Source organism: Rattus rattus, chromosome 13 (genome assembly GCF_011064425.1).
Source record: "Rattus rattus isolate New Zealand chromosome 13, Rrattus_CSIRO_v1, whole genome shotgun sequence".
Lineage (NCBI taxonomy): Eukaryota > Metazoa > Chordata > Mammalia > Rodentia > Muridae > Rattus > Rattus rattus.
In genome coordinates this window covers 28192566-28206172 of record NC_046166.1, presented here as the reverse complement: position 1 = coordinate 28206172, position 13607 = coordinate 28192566, and the positions used below count along the sequence as shown (strand labels likewise).

Genomic DNA, 13607 nt, shown 5'->3' with positions numbered 1-13607 from the left:
CTCTTAGAAAACCCTGACCAGCAACTCAAAGGAGGGTTCCATATGCCTGGTGTTTGAGGTTTTTTGTTAGCTAGTCTTCTGCTCTTGGGGAAAACATTGTCAGCCCCGATAAAATAGTTTCATTTAAACTCTATCTGCATATTTATACACAGACTTGCACAGATTATGTGGTATTTTAAAAGATTATTGTTTCTTTTTTTCTTTTTCCGGGGCTGGGGACAGAACCCAGGACCTTGCGCTTCCTAGGTAAGCGCTCTACCACTGAGCCAAATCCCCAACCCCAAACGGTTATTGTTAATATACTGTTCCTTAGAGTTTTTCAGACCTCCTTAAAGTTTTTACCCTCCTCTCCTTGTTCGGTTTTTATTTCCCTCTTCTTTCCTTAATAAACACCTCAAGGTTTTCCTAATTTCCCAATCAGATATTCCCTTCTCCATTGCTTCCTGGCCCCAACAATGCCTCCCTTTTACTGTCACAGTTTCTGCAGTTACTCTAAAACTTGTACTCACATCTGAAGATCTGGAGACCCTCAGAAATAGAACAAACAATGTCTGATGTATGGGCCTCAATTTTCTCACTTAATATGATGTTTTCTAGTTCCAACCATGTACCTACAAAATTCATGACCTCATTTTTCTTTACAGCTGAATAAATTTTATAACATTTGTGCCCTATATTTTCAAAATAAATCTACCATGTAATGAAGATTTGTTTCACTCATGGGTTGGCCTTTCTTTGGAGATAATGTGATATGTAAATATAGGTACTAACAATTTGCATATTTTACATATATCATCTCAGTGCATAATCTTTTAGAGAGACATTCAGTCTAGTCATTATTAGTTTAGGGTAAGTGATGGTAAAACATTAAACTAGCTCCAGCTCCTGTCTAATCATTATTTTTTTCCTAAGCAGATGGCTGTAAAAATAGTTGCTCATTAAATTCAGGATATGGTCACCAACTTTAAACAAGGTGTCTGGACAATCCTACTCTGGTGGACAGCCAACTTTCATCCTGTGTAATCTTTCATCTGTGCTATTTGTGATTTTTACCAAAGGATTTCTATGGCAAGAAACTGACCTGTGTTGTCCCCATAGTCTACCCTGTCCTCTGATTATTTTGTGTTTCCCCGAAAGTGTAATGAATACAAACATTTCTGCTCCCCCTGACATTTCTTCCACCAAGCCACTCCTTTACTAAACTCACTTTCTCTCTCCTTCTTCTCTTATAATTAAAAGAACATGGGCTTTAGACTCATAGAAAACTGGGTTAGAATTCCCGCTTGTCTAAGAGTTGGACTTATTGCTTCAGGCTCAGTGGATTGATCCTTTGTGCCCTCATCTAAGGAAGCAACTGTTAGACAGTGAGGGAGAACAATACAGAGGTGGATCACGTGCCCAAAGAAAAACAATCCAGGCACTTTAGTCCCCTCGGATTCCTCTGCAGCAGCCAAACACTTGCTTACTGCTGCTTTACAGCATTCTCCCCTTCTGACTTCTCCATTATGGACCGCCTCAACTGCATTCTAAGTACTTCAAAAGAAAAATGCACAGTGCCTTGCAGTTATTCTGAACTCTACTTTGTGTCTTTCCTTATAATAGATGAGCAATTGTTGACTTTTGTTCTTAACACAGTAAGTCATATCACTAGTCCTGTCAATTCTTTTCTTAAGCTTGTTTTTCTCGTGTATATTTCCCAAAAATACTGCAGGGAGTGACTATAATACTATAGGCTTAGACTTTCAAAGCCTGCTTTTCATAAGAGTTCTTAAAGGCTTTAATGTCCCTTCTAGTGTACCACCCACCAGAAGTAGTAGAAAGGTTAATAGAGCAAAGAAGGATGTGGACCTGTTTAAAAATATGTCTATGGAGGAAATCTAGTCTGCACTGTCAGGATACCAGCAGTTCAGCTCACATGAATCAGGAGCAGCAGTTCAATCAACTTGCAAATACTATTCAGGAATCAGCAATGGCCAGTTGATCCAGAAGAAACCACAAGGCCAATCAGCCTGATGTTGTTGTAAAATTATAAAAAATAAAGCAGTCTTTTATCCCCCACTAGGTCTGGTACCATGGTGCCCCAAGATACCTGCTGGATATCTTTATTCTCAGTCAGCAAAGCCTCTCATCCACTTTGCTCCATCCCATATCACACTGCCAAAGGTCTCTCTCTGAGTCATCAGCAATCTCTTTACCTATCTAGTTTCCAAGGTAGGTTTCCACACCAGAAATACACATTCCAATTCCGTAGTGGCCAAGACCAGTCCCCCCACACTCCATTACACTTAAAGCTACACATGAAAGAACACATAACACAATAACATTTGACCCAATTGATAAGATTTAATTGTCCACCTAAACATACAAAGCCCAGTACCATCCATCCCTTAAGAACATTAATAACAACCTGGAAATACACAGAGCGGAATCTTAACATCACCTTCCATGTTGTCTAACGGCTACTCTCTCTCTCCCCCTCTTCCATTCCTGTCTGCTCCTCTTCCTTCAAACTCTTCTCCCGCCCATCCTTCCTTCTTATCCAATGACAGGCCTCCTTCTATCCTGTACCTGCCTTCACCTGTATTTTACAAATTAAATGGAGAGAAGGTTCTGGTGAAATCACCTGAGTCCTGAGTACTATCCTTGGGGCAGTGGAATTAGCATCAAAATACAGATAACTGCAGGGGAAACCACAACAGCCTGAGTCCTTGCAGAAGCAGCAAGAAGCCTTTAGAACTTTGAAGTCATAACAAATGATGACCAAGAAAGAATGGTAAGGCGTACCAATACCATCCAGCGTTGTCAGCAAAGACCAGCATCCGCAAAGCAGCAATGACACATAAAGAATAACAGGGGTATCAATACCATCCAACATATTTATATCCTCTCCAGATGCCATGTGCTCTGTCAAGCATCTGCGCTAGCAAAACATCACATGTCATTTTTCCAGGCTGCCTCCAGAAAAGCATCATGTGTCTATTCTTACAAGAATACCCCCCATACATACATGTTTGTTTCAGCAAAAACATCTCATAAGACAGTTTCCAAAAAACAACATATGACACAACTTAGTCTCCAAAGAAACCAGAAATTTCCACTTGACTGGACCATGGAGACTCACAGCCCCAAAAGAGGATTTAACTCCACCCAACTACACATCTATAACAAAGATCTACTCTTAGATATGTGAGCAGAGATGAGAGAACCAGAAAAGTATGGTGAGGCACATAGACACTAGCAATGAAAGATATCCCTATAACCATGAGCTAGAAGACAAGATGCTGAGTAAAAGTGGGAGTGATGGCTATGAAGATCTATCTACTGCCAAAGACCCAGAGCCAAAGTAGTAGGTGTTACAGGGGATTGAATTGCCTCGACTTATTCTCTTCTAATATGTTGATCTTCTCCTGGTGTCACTTATTTACTGACTCTATTCAGAAGCTCTAGTGATATAAGTCCTAGGTATGAGAGTATGGAACTAAGACAGAAGGGAAGAGAACAGATCTTAGGCAGGGAGGAATGAAGAATTACTAGTACAGAGCAATCTTTACTCGTGTGTGTCAGAGTCCCCTAATGTGTCATGTGGGCTCACAGCAAAGAATAGAAGGTGGGATTTCCAAAAGATTGGTCAAAGTGAACAGGCCTAGTACTTGAAGAAGTCAAAGTCATGAGCCTCTGAACCTGCTACACAAAGGAGGAACTTTCTTTTGTGTACCCCCTAGCAAAAAAAAAAGAAGAAAAAAGAAAAAAAAATCACCTAGCCATGTGAGATGAACCAAGACTGAGGTACAGTCTACAGAGGATCCTTTAACACAGTCAAGGTCATATGAGAAAGAGTGAAAGAGCAGCCTCTCCACATTAAAAAGATCTCCCATGCTCATGGATTGGCAGGATTAATATAGTAAAAATGGCCATTTGACCAAAAGCGATCTACAGATTCAATGCAATCCCCATCAAAATACCAATCCAATTCTTCAAAGAGTTAGACAGAACAATTTGCAAATTCATCTGGAATAACAAAAAACCCAGGGTAGCTAAAACTATCCTCAACAATAAAAGGACTTCAGCGGGAATCACTATCCCTGAACTCAAGCACTATTACAGAGCAATAGTGATAAAAACTGCATGGTATTGGTACAGAGACAGACAGATAGACCAATGGAACAGAATTGAAGACCCAGAAATGAACCCACACACCTATGGGCACTTGATTTTTGACAAAGGAGCCAAAACCATCCAATGGAAAAAAGATAGCATTTTCAGCAAATGGTGCTGGTTCAACTGGAGGTCAACATGTAGAAGAATGCAGATCGATCCATGCTTATCACCCTGTACAAAGCTTAAGTCCAAGTGGATCAAGGACCTCCACATCAAACCAGACACACTCAAACTAATAGAAGAAAAACTAGGGAAGCATCTGGAACACATGGGCACTGGAAAAAATTTCCTGAACAAAACACCAATGGCTTATGCTCTAAGATCAAGAATCGACAAATGGGATCTCATAAAACTGCAAAGCTTCTGTAAGGCAAAGGACACTGTGGTTAGGACAAAACAGCAACCAACAGATTGGGAAAAGATCTTTACCAATCCTACAACAGATAGAGGCCTTATATCCAAAATATACAAAGAACTCAAGAAGTTAGACCTCAGGGAGACAAATAACCCTATTAAAAAATGGGGTTCAGAGCTAAACAAAGAATTCACAGCTGAGGAATGCTGAATGGCTGAGAAACACCTAAAGAAATGTTCAACATCTTTAGTCATAAGGGAAATGCAAATCAAAACAACCCTGAGATTTCACCTCACACCAGTGAGAATGGCTAAGATCAAAAACTCAGGTGACAGCAGATGCTGGCGAGGATGCGGAGAAAGAGGAACACTCCTCCATTGTTGGTGGGGTTGCAGACTGGTACAACCATTCTGGAAATCAGTCTGGAGGTTCCTCAGAAAATTGGACATTGAACTGCCTGAGGATCCAGCTATACCTCTCTTGGGCATATACCCAAAAGATGCCCCAACATATAAAAAAGACACGTGTTCCACTATGTTCATAGCAGCCTTATTTATAATAGCCAGAAGCTGGAAACAACCCAGATGCCCTTCAACAGAGGAATGGATACAGAAAGGTACATCTACACAATGGAATATTACTCAGCTATCAAAAACAATGACTTTATGAAATTCGTAGGCAAATGGTCGGAACTGGAAAATATCATCCTGAGTGAGGTAACCCAATCACAGAAAAACATACATGGTATGCACTCATTGATAAGTGGTATTAGCCCAAATGCTTGAATTACCATAGATGCCTAGAACAAATGAAACTCAAGACGGATGATCAAAATGTGAATGCTTCACTCCTTCTTTAAAAGGGGAACAAGAATACCCTTGGCAGGGAATAGAGAGGCAAAGATTAAAACAGAGACAGAAGGAACACCCATTCAGAGCCTGCCCCACATGTGGCCCATGCATATACAGCCATCCAATTAGACAAGATGGATGAAGCAAAGAAGTGCAGGCCGACAGGAGCCGGATGTAGATCTCTCCTGAGAGACACAGCCAGAATACAGCAAACACAGAGGCGTATGCCAGCAGCAAACCACTGAACTGAGAATAGGACCCCGTTGAAGGAATCAGAGAAAGAACTGGAAGAGCTTGAAGGGGCTCGAGACCCCATATGTACAACAATGCCAAGCAACCAGAGCTTCCAGGGACTAAGCCACTACCCAAAGACTATACATGGACTGACCCTGGACTCTGACCTCATAGGTAGCAATGAATATCCTAGTAAGAGCACCAGTGGAAGGGGGAAGCCCTGGGTCCTGCTAAGACTGAACCCCAGTGAACTAGATTGTTGGGGGAGGGCGGTAAGGAGGGAGGATGGGGAGGAATACCCATAAAGAAGGGGAGGGGAGGGGATGTTTGCCCGAAACCGGAAAGGGAATAACACTAAAATGTATATAAAAATACTCAAGTTAATAAAAAAAAAAAAAAAAAAAAAAAATTAAAAAGAGGCCTAAAAACTAAGTTCATCCAGGGTTTAAGATAAAGTGACAAAAAGTTATTATACAAATGACAAGTTTTAATAGAATCTGTAGATTAGAAAACCGCAGTACTCTCGCTTTGAGCATCTTGTCATGATAAGGGAAGAGGACAGCAAGCATCTTTTTAATGGTGAAAGGTATCATACAGTGGGAAATGTTTTGCAACAAAGCCTCAGTGTGCACACTTTACATTACCTGGCTAAAAAGGCAGGCTGTGGTGGAGACCTGGCTCAAAGCTTCCGAGCACTGGTTGCTGTTCCAGAGACCCTGGGGTTCAATTCCCAGTATGAAATTATGCTTTGGGAGAGGCAGAGCCACACAAAGATAGAGTGCACTGTTGACAGGAAGTCCTCGTCTGCCTGGAGAGAACAGCTAGAACTTCCCAGTCTCACTGGAGTCTCCTCAAACACGTGCTTCTTAGATGGTCCTAGGCACCGGGTGAGTCCTGTCATTATAGAGGGAATTCTAATCCTCTCGTGACAATCTGTCATGTTTTTATTTGCAAGGGTCAGGCCTCAGTGTTTCACAGTAGAAGCTGCATCACATTCTTATTAGAAATCAAATGATCACTTTGAAACCAAAAGAAATTAGGTGGGGGAAAAGATCCTGCCATGTCTGTGTAGGAGAACTTAGCAGGAAACTGGAATTTTCTGCCTCCTGTGTAAGGAAGTGGGTGAATGATGAGCATAATATTTATGCCAGACTTGAAATTGAGTTATTTGTCTCCTCCAAATCAGAGCTGCTAATATCACACTGGCTCTCTGGGGTGAGAGCAGTTGTTTATTTCCTCACTACTCATCCTGTCCCCAAAGCAGTTGTTTGAAAGACTGCAATTGCATATACTGCACACATATGGCCTTCTGGACATCAGAAAAAACAAACAAACAAACAAAACAAAACAAAAACAACTGCGATTGTTTTCACTGCCAGGAAGATACAAATAAGGCTGTCATCACTCTGAGGAAGGTTGGGTGTGAGTCTAGCTCTAGGAAACGTCTGCAGAGACAAAGACCAGGGACAGTCCATTTGTTGAGTAGTCATTGTTTTTTGTTTGGGAAATTTAGAGATGGGAAGCATCCATGGTTTTCAGCATGCTATCTACTTTAATCTAAACAACGTTTCCATAGGACTCTCAAAAAAAAATAAAACAATTCTATGATGTCATTACAACATTGTCTTAAAGGAGAATGACTGATATCGCTTTATTAAGCAAGTATCATTTTATTAGATTAAGAGACCTAGACCCTTCTCATTAGCCTAACAGTTACTCTTCATGGCATAAGAATTTCAATTTATCTTTAATTTAACAAACATATTAAGTGCCTACTGTGTCAGGCACTATGGAAAACTGGATTAAATAAAACTGCTTCACAGTCCACAATTTCCTTTTCTTAGCAAATTAAAGGTCATGTAAATATGATATGGCATGTGTAGATTTCTATCAACATAGGGCTTCATTTTTATTACATTTTAATTTTATGTATTTATTTATTTTGAGAGGTTGCACTGTGCCACAGGAATTACATAAAGGTCAGAGGACAACTTGTGGAAATCAGTTCTCTCCTTCCACCATGTGGCTTCCAGGAATCTAGCTCAGTCCTCAGACTTGATGTCTACACAGCTCTTGACCAGGTGTCTCATTGGCCCCCAAATAGAACTTTTCCCAGTAATGATACTTAAGGAAAAAATACTTCAGTATATTAACTAAGCAGGATTGTTACTGAGGACCGAAGGGAGGGCACATTCATGAATAGGCTAAAGAGCTGAGGTCTCTCAAGTTCCTTGAAATAGTTGGATCATACAATAATTTCTTTTGCTGAAGTCTATCATTTTGTTAAGCCATAGTTGGATATCAGAACCACAATTTTGAAGGCTACATCTGGTTTGGTAATGCAAACAGAAAATCAAGAATAAATAACTGGGTTTCTATAGACTAGCACAATTGCCTTGTAGCATCTTTGAATTTATTGATAAGGATAATATAATGAAAGATTTCAGTCTTAGTCTCAGAAGATTCTAGGTGCATTTGTGACAATAGTCTGACAGTGTCAGAATAAGTTCATAGGTTCCCAAACTGAGTGAGCACTTTAAAAAGCAGCATTGACTTGGATTAGTGGAAGATCGTACTGTTTTTGCTGAAAGAAAGGAAGGAAGGAAGGAAGGAAGGAAGGAAGGAAGGAAGGAAGGAAGGAAGGAAGCCTTACAATTGTATAGCATTCTTATGTACTTGAGTTCAAAGACCTACAATAACATAATGCAATCATTGAAATCATTGTAGAATCTTTTTCTTAAAAAAACAATGTGATAAAAGGTTCATGCTAAAAATGTTATGAGCTGGCTAACATCCAAGATGGTGCCTGATGCTTCCTGGCATCAACACCTTGTAGTTTCTTCTCCCACATTTAGCTAGCATGAGCAGAATAGTAGGCTAACACCCAAAATTGCACTTTTGCGATTTTTATAAAAGACTGTAGCTTCTGTCTTAAAAGGCTCTTTCTTTCCCTCCCTCTTCCCCCCTTCTTTCTCACTCCATTCCTCGCTCTCCTGTGTCCACTCTCCTTAAGGGAAAGTCAGTTTCTGCCATGTGACCAACTCCATGAAGAGATACATGCTCAGGGACTGTGAAGTCTCTCTGTCACTAGCCACATGAATGAAGCTGGGAGCTGTTTCTCAAGCCACTGACATCATAAGGACAACTTCATAAGAAAAGCCCATCCAGCACACTGGCCTAGGCCGCTTCCAGCTTCTCATCTCAGAAGCGGTGTCAGATGATAAGGGTTTATGATTTTAAGCACTTCAGCTTTGTGTGATGCACTTGTCATGCACAGATGACTTGTGAAACTGAATGGGAAACAGGCACATGAGATGGGAAGGTTGCCAAAAGGTTAACATTGACTATTACAGGAGTTATGAGTAGGCAAGATGGCTCAGTGACCAAGGTCCTGAAACTAAGTTAGATCCCCAGGACCCACATGGCAGAAGGCAAGAACTGACTCCAGTGGGTTTTCTTCTGACCACATGTAGCCCATAGCACAGGCATGCACATTCTATAAATAAATAAACAAATGAATAAGTAAAATGGATAGATAGATTGATTGATAGATAGATAGATAGATAGATGATAGACATCAAATAAATGAATGTTTTTAAAGTTATGAGTAACTTTCACTTTTTTGCATGTTCCCTGTATTATTTCTTAATTATACATATTATTTCATATCATTTCTCTTAAAACGGGAAAAAGAATCATTTGCAAGTCAGTTTAACACAAAGTATTATTTTAAATGATTTCATTTCATTTCATCATTAAATAGCAATTACTACTTCTGGGGATCCTGTCTTATAGAGGTAAGTCCCATATCAGTTAGAGACTGTGAAATTTTACATTTTTATATAAATTTCACGTTTTCAGAAAAATTAAGAATACTACACCTAATCACTGCATAACAACACTCCTCGACACCAACATTCTTTAACTGTAAGCATCTTACAATGTATGTGTGTGCATGTTGGTGTTGTGTGCATGTTGGTGTGTACATGCACAAACCTGTGTGAGACTATATGGAAGTCATAGTCAACCTCATGCTGCCATATAATTTGTTTATTGGAGAACAAATCCTCCTAGGCGTGGAACTCACCATTCCACGAGGCTGACGAGATGGTGAAATCCAGGAGCCTACCTGCCTCTGCTGCCCAGTACTGGGATCATAAGCACACACCACTAACTACTCCCTGCTTTTTCATCTGGGTTCTGGAGAGAACTGGGATCCTCAGGATTGCACAGCAAGCACCTTACCAATCAAACAATCCCCAGGCTACATATGTGATCTGCCATACCTAACCAATAAAGATTTATCATGTGACTCCTTGACATAACTATTTGTTTATTTATTCATATAGTTATTTTACTAGTTTTGAATTTTTGCTAAAATATAATTTCCATGACTTTCAGGTTGGCCTTCTATTCTAGAAGTTAAAACTGATTCACTAGCAAATGCTCAGAATTTTGCTTCCTGTACCTACTATATGCCAGTGGAATATCAAAATCTTTGTCACAATAGCTTATAATTCAGGCTCCATTTTTTAAAATAAGTGATGGTATAGTAAAGAAAAAAGAAAACAAAACAACAACCACAAAAAAGAACAGTATAAGGAATCCGGAATTCTAATCTTAACCACAAAGATTATGGCAAAGAAAATGGCCTTAGATTTCAAGGATAATATCCATTGCCAAAGTCTGGTGTTATTGGCCAAACCAAATCATACTAAGCCCAATCTCTAGCAAAACAGATCCATTTACAATAGTAATCTTGTTATCTTTTGAATCACACCTACAAGATACAATTAAAACAACATTCAACCCTGCGACTAGGCAGTAAACAGAAATAAGAACCAGATAAAGTTTCAGATAATCTAAATGATATGAAACAGAAGAGTCTTGCCCAATACTATGGGGTTTTGTGAACTTTATTAAATCTCTGAGTAATTCAACTCTTCCCTATGCTGGAATTCCAGTAACTTCATTTGTGTGCATGTGTTTGCCTCTCTCTCTCTCTCTCTCTCTCTCTCTCTCTCTCTCTCTCTCTCTCTCTCTCTCTCCCCCTCCCTTCACCTCCCTCCTTCCCCTCTCTGTTTTCTTCTCACCAAGAAGCTTGAGGCACATAAGAACTATCAATAGCAGTATTGGGAGTTTATAAAATTAAATAAAGAAAGACTTAGTCACATAGAAAGTTTTTGAAAAATTCTAGAAAGAGCAAATTAATTTTTCATATTTCTCCATCACCTCCTATGTGCTAGTTATTATTAGAAGTGTTATTAGACTATGTCAGTCAAATAACAAAGGCATCTGCCCTCACGGAATATGCGTTCTGGAAAGAGGAGGAAGATAATCCACTGTACAAATGACAATGATAGCTTTAGAAACTGAAGCGGACCAGGAAATGGGCTAAAAATAATAACAATAATTAGTGGGTGTCTTAAGTGTAGCGGTTAGAGAAGGATTTTATGAATGAGAATTGTAGCCTAATTATGGGTAGGAGGGAGACTATCTCACACGCACGCACACAGGCACACGCACATGCACATGCACACACACACACACACACACACACACACACACACACACACACTAGTGTAAAGACAGTAAGACAAAGACAGGCCTGTGATAGGAAACATCAATGGAAGGAAGGTGCATGACTTGTCAAATCCTCACAAAAAGGCTTAATTCAAAAACCAAACAGAAACTTTTAAGGTCCCTTTATTATGATTAGCTCCTATTGTCGGCATTTTCAGAGTGCCAACAGAAACAACCCAAGGCACAGGATTCAGAGAGTCTCAGTCCACCATGGCAGCAATAGCACGATGACTGACTGGAGCAGCTCGATTTTTGTGGGTAAGACCTTAAGGCGGTGGCTTTTACACAGCAATGGATCAGAAAGCCAAGCTGAGAGCATTCACTGAAGCCAGAAGTGGCTGTAATCTTCGAATGCTGCTCCACTAACCTACTTCCATCAGTCAGGCCACTGTGCCTCAGGGGAGTGCTCAGCCGCATGCAAATGAGAAATCTACATTGATCTCTCCTTGAGGCCCAGAGACCATCGCAGAGACTAAGAACCAGGGGTCTGGGATTACTGGAGCAGTGAACATGGCAGGACCATTGCGGTCAAAAACTCATAGCAGCTGTAGTTGCCTACACAAGTTTATGAGCATACAGAGCACTGGGAATTTTGAGACTGAAACTCTTCTGTAAAACGCTGTAATAGGGAATTCTTGACATTGTGATTGCTGGAATTCAGCAACACAGAAGGAATGCTCATGAAGCCATGGGCCCTGGGTACTAAGAATGTGTCAATATGCATCATCAGTAACAATGGAAACAGTGCATGGACACAGGTATCCACAGAACTGTAAGAAAGCAGAGATGACTGTGTGTGCAAGAGCATCTGGGGGAGCTTCTTGTTCTTTCTTCTTGTAAATAGAAATACACTTTAAGAAGCAAGTCTATAAATAAAATATAGAATAGAACATTTCTGGAAGCCCTAACTGTCATTTTCAGGAAAGGATGTATTGGCCCAAGGTCTGACCATGGGAGCACCATTCTCCCACCCAAGACTGGGTGGGAGATCCTTCCCTACTTGGGAGTACCGTAGAATTAAATGAATTAATTCTTCCCCAAGTGCTGTTGAATCAGACTATATTCTGCTCCATAATTACTGTTGTTCTGGTGTTGAGCTCATCCCCCATGGTGTCCATGTACTCTGAAGAAGGCAACATTGAACATACCTGTATCTACAGCAAATACATTATAGTGTTCATTGGAAAACTTCCAAAACACCGAGACTACAAATCAACTATCATTCCTGAGGAGAAAGACATGGTCAAGAAATTACAGAATACTGCTTTCCTAAAGCAGAACTTAAAAACTAAATGCTTGAAAAGATATACCAAAGACTATAAGCAAGAAAAGAATATAATAAAAAGGAGGAGGAACTTGCTGGAATATGGCCATCCAGGAAGAGTTGGGGAAAGGGAGTTGCCCAACAGAAGCAGCAGCAGCTAGAACAGGAGCAATAATTCTAGGCCTGTGAGGAGATCCAGAAGCAGGAACTTTAAAAGGAGAAGCTAAAAGTTGCCCAAGCATTTGGAAAGTTGGACCCTGCCTTCTGTGGGCCTCTGTGGGCCTCTGTAGGCCTCTGTGGGTCTCTGCAAGTCAATGTAGAAAAGTGTTTTGTAGACGTGGTCCCTTCCCTTTCTCATCCACCCAGACTTCAAACTATAACACAAGCATGAGGCCAGCTATACCACCTGTGGTGGACAGGTCCCTTAAACCAAGCACTGAGCATCATAGAACATGTTCTCATCTCTAGCTTGTTAGTACCAATACTCAGAAAGGTTTTGCAACTTGTGGAGTCTTTTGTGGAAAACTGATGAAAAATGAATTCATAATCAAACATGTCCTTACCCTCAGACAAGATGGTGGGCCTGATAATTGTCATGCAAAATAAAAAAGAAATTTGCCTTCTGTGGGATTTTGTTGGACTCCTCACTCTTGGCTGGATCCATACTCACCCAACCCTAATACCTTTTTGTCCAGGGCAAATCTCTGCTCCTATCAAATGATGTTATAAGAATCCATAGCAATTGTCTGCTCTGAACGAGATTCTTTATGTTAACTGACTGCGGCCTTCAAGAGATTTCATCCTGCTTGGAGAGAGACTTTTCACTCTCGTGGCAGAAATCACATTTGTTCTGCAATTGTAGCCACTTCACTGTCGAAGATGGATATCACCATCATAGACCTTCGATAAACCTCAATTATGGTTCAGGGAGATGGCTCACTAGGTAAAAGAACTCACCACCAAGTCCAACACCCCAAATTCAATTAAGGGGACCCACATACTGGAAGGAGACAACCAAGTTCCCCCACTTTATACTCCACTTGTGCACTATGGTACATGTGCACTGCTCCCAACGCACACTTATAGACAGACAGACAGACAGCAGATAGATGAATGCAATTAAAATAAATAAAGCATAAATCTAGGAAGAACTAATAAAAAA

At 40.4% G+C, this 13607-nt stretch overlaps 1 pseudogene; it reads left to right on the top strand.

The window, feature by feature from the left end:
• The first annotated feature begins 12547 nt into the window (after positions 1 to 12547).
• LOC116915080 lies at positions 12548 to 13354 on the top strand (annotated as a pseudogene).
• The last annotated feature ends 253 nt before the right edge of the window (positions 13355 to 13607 follow it).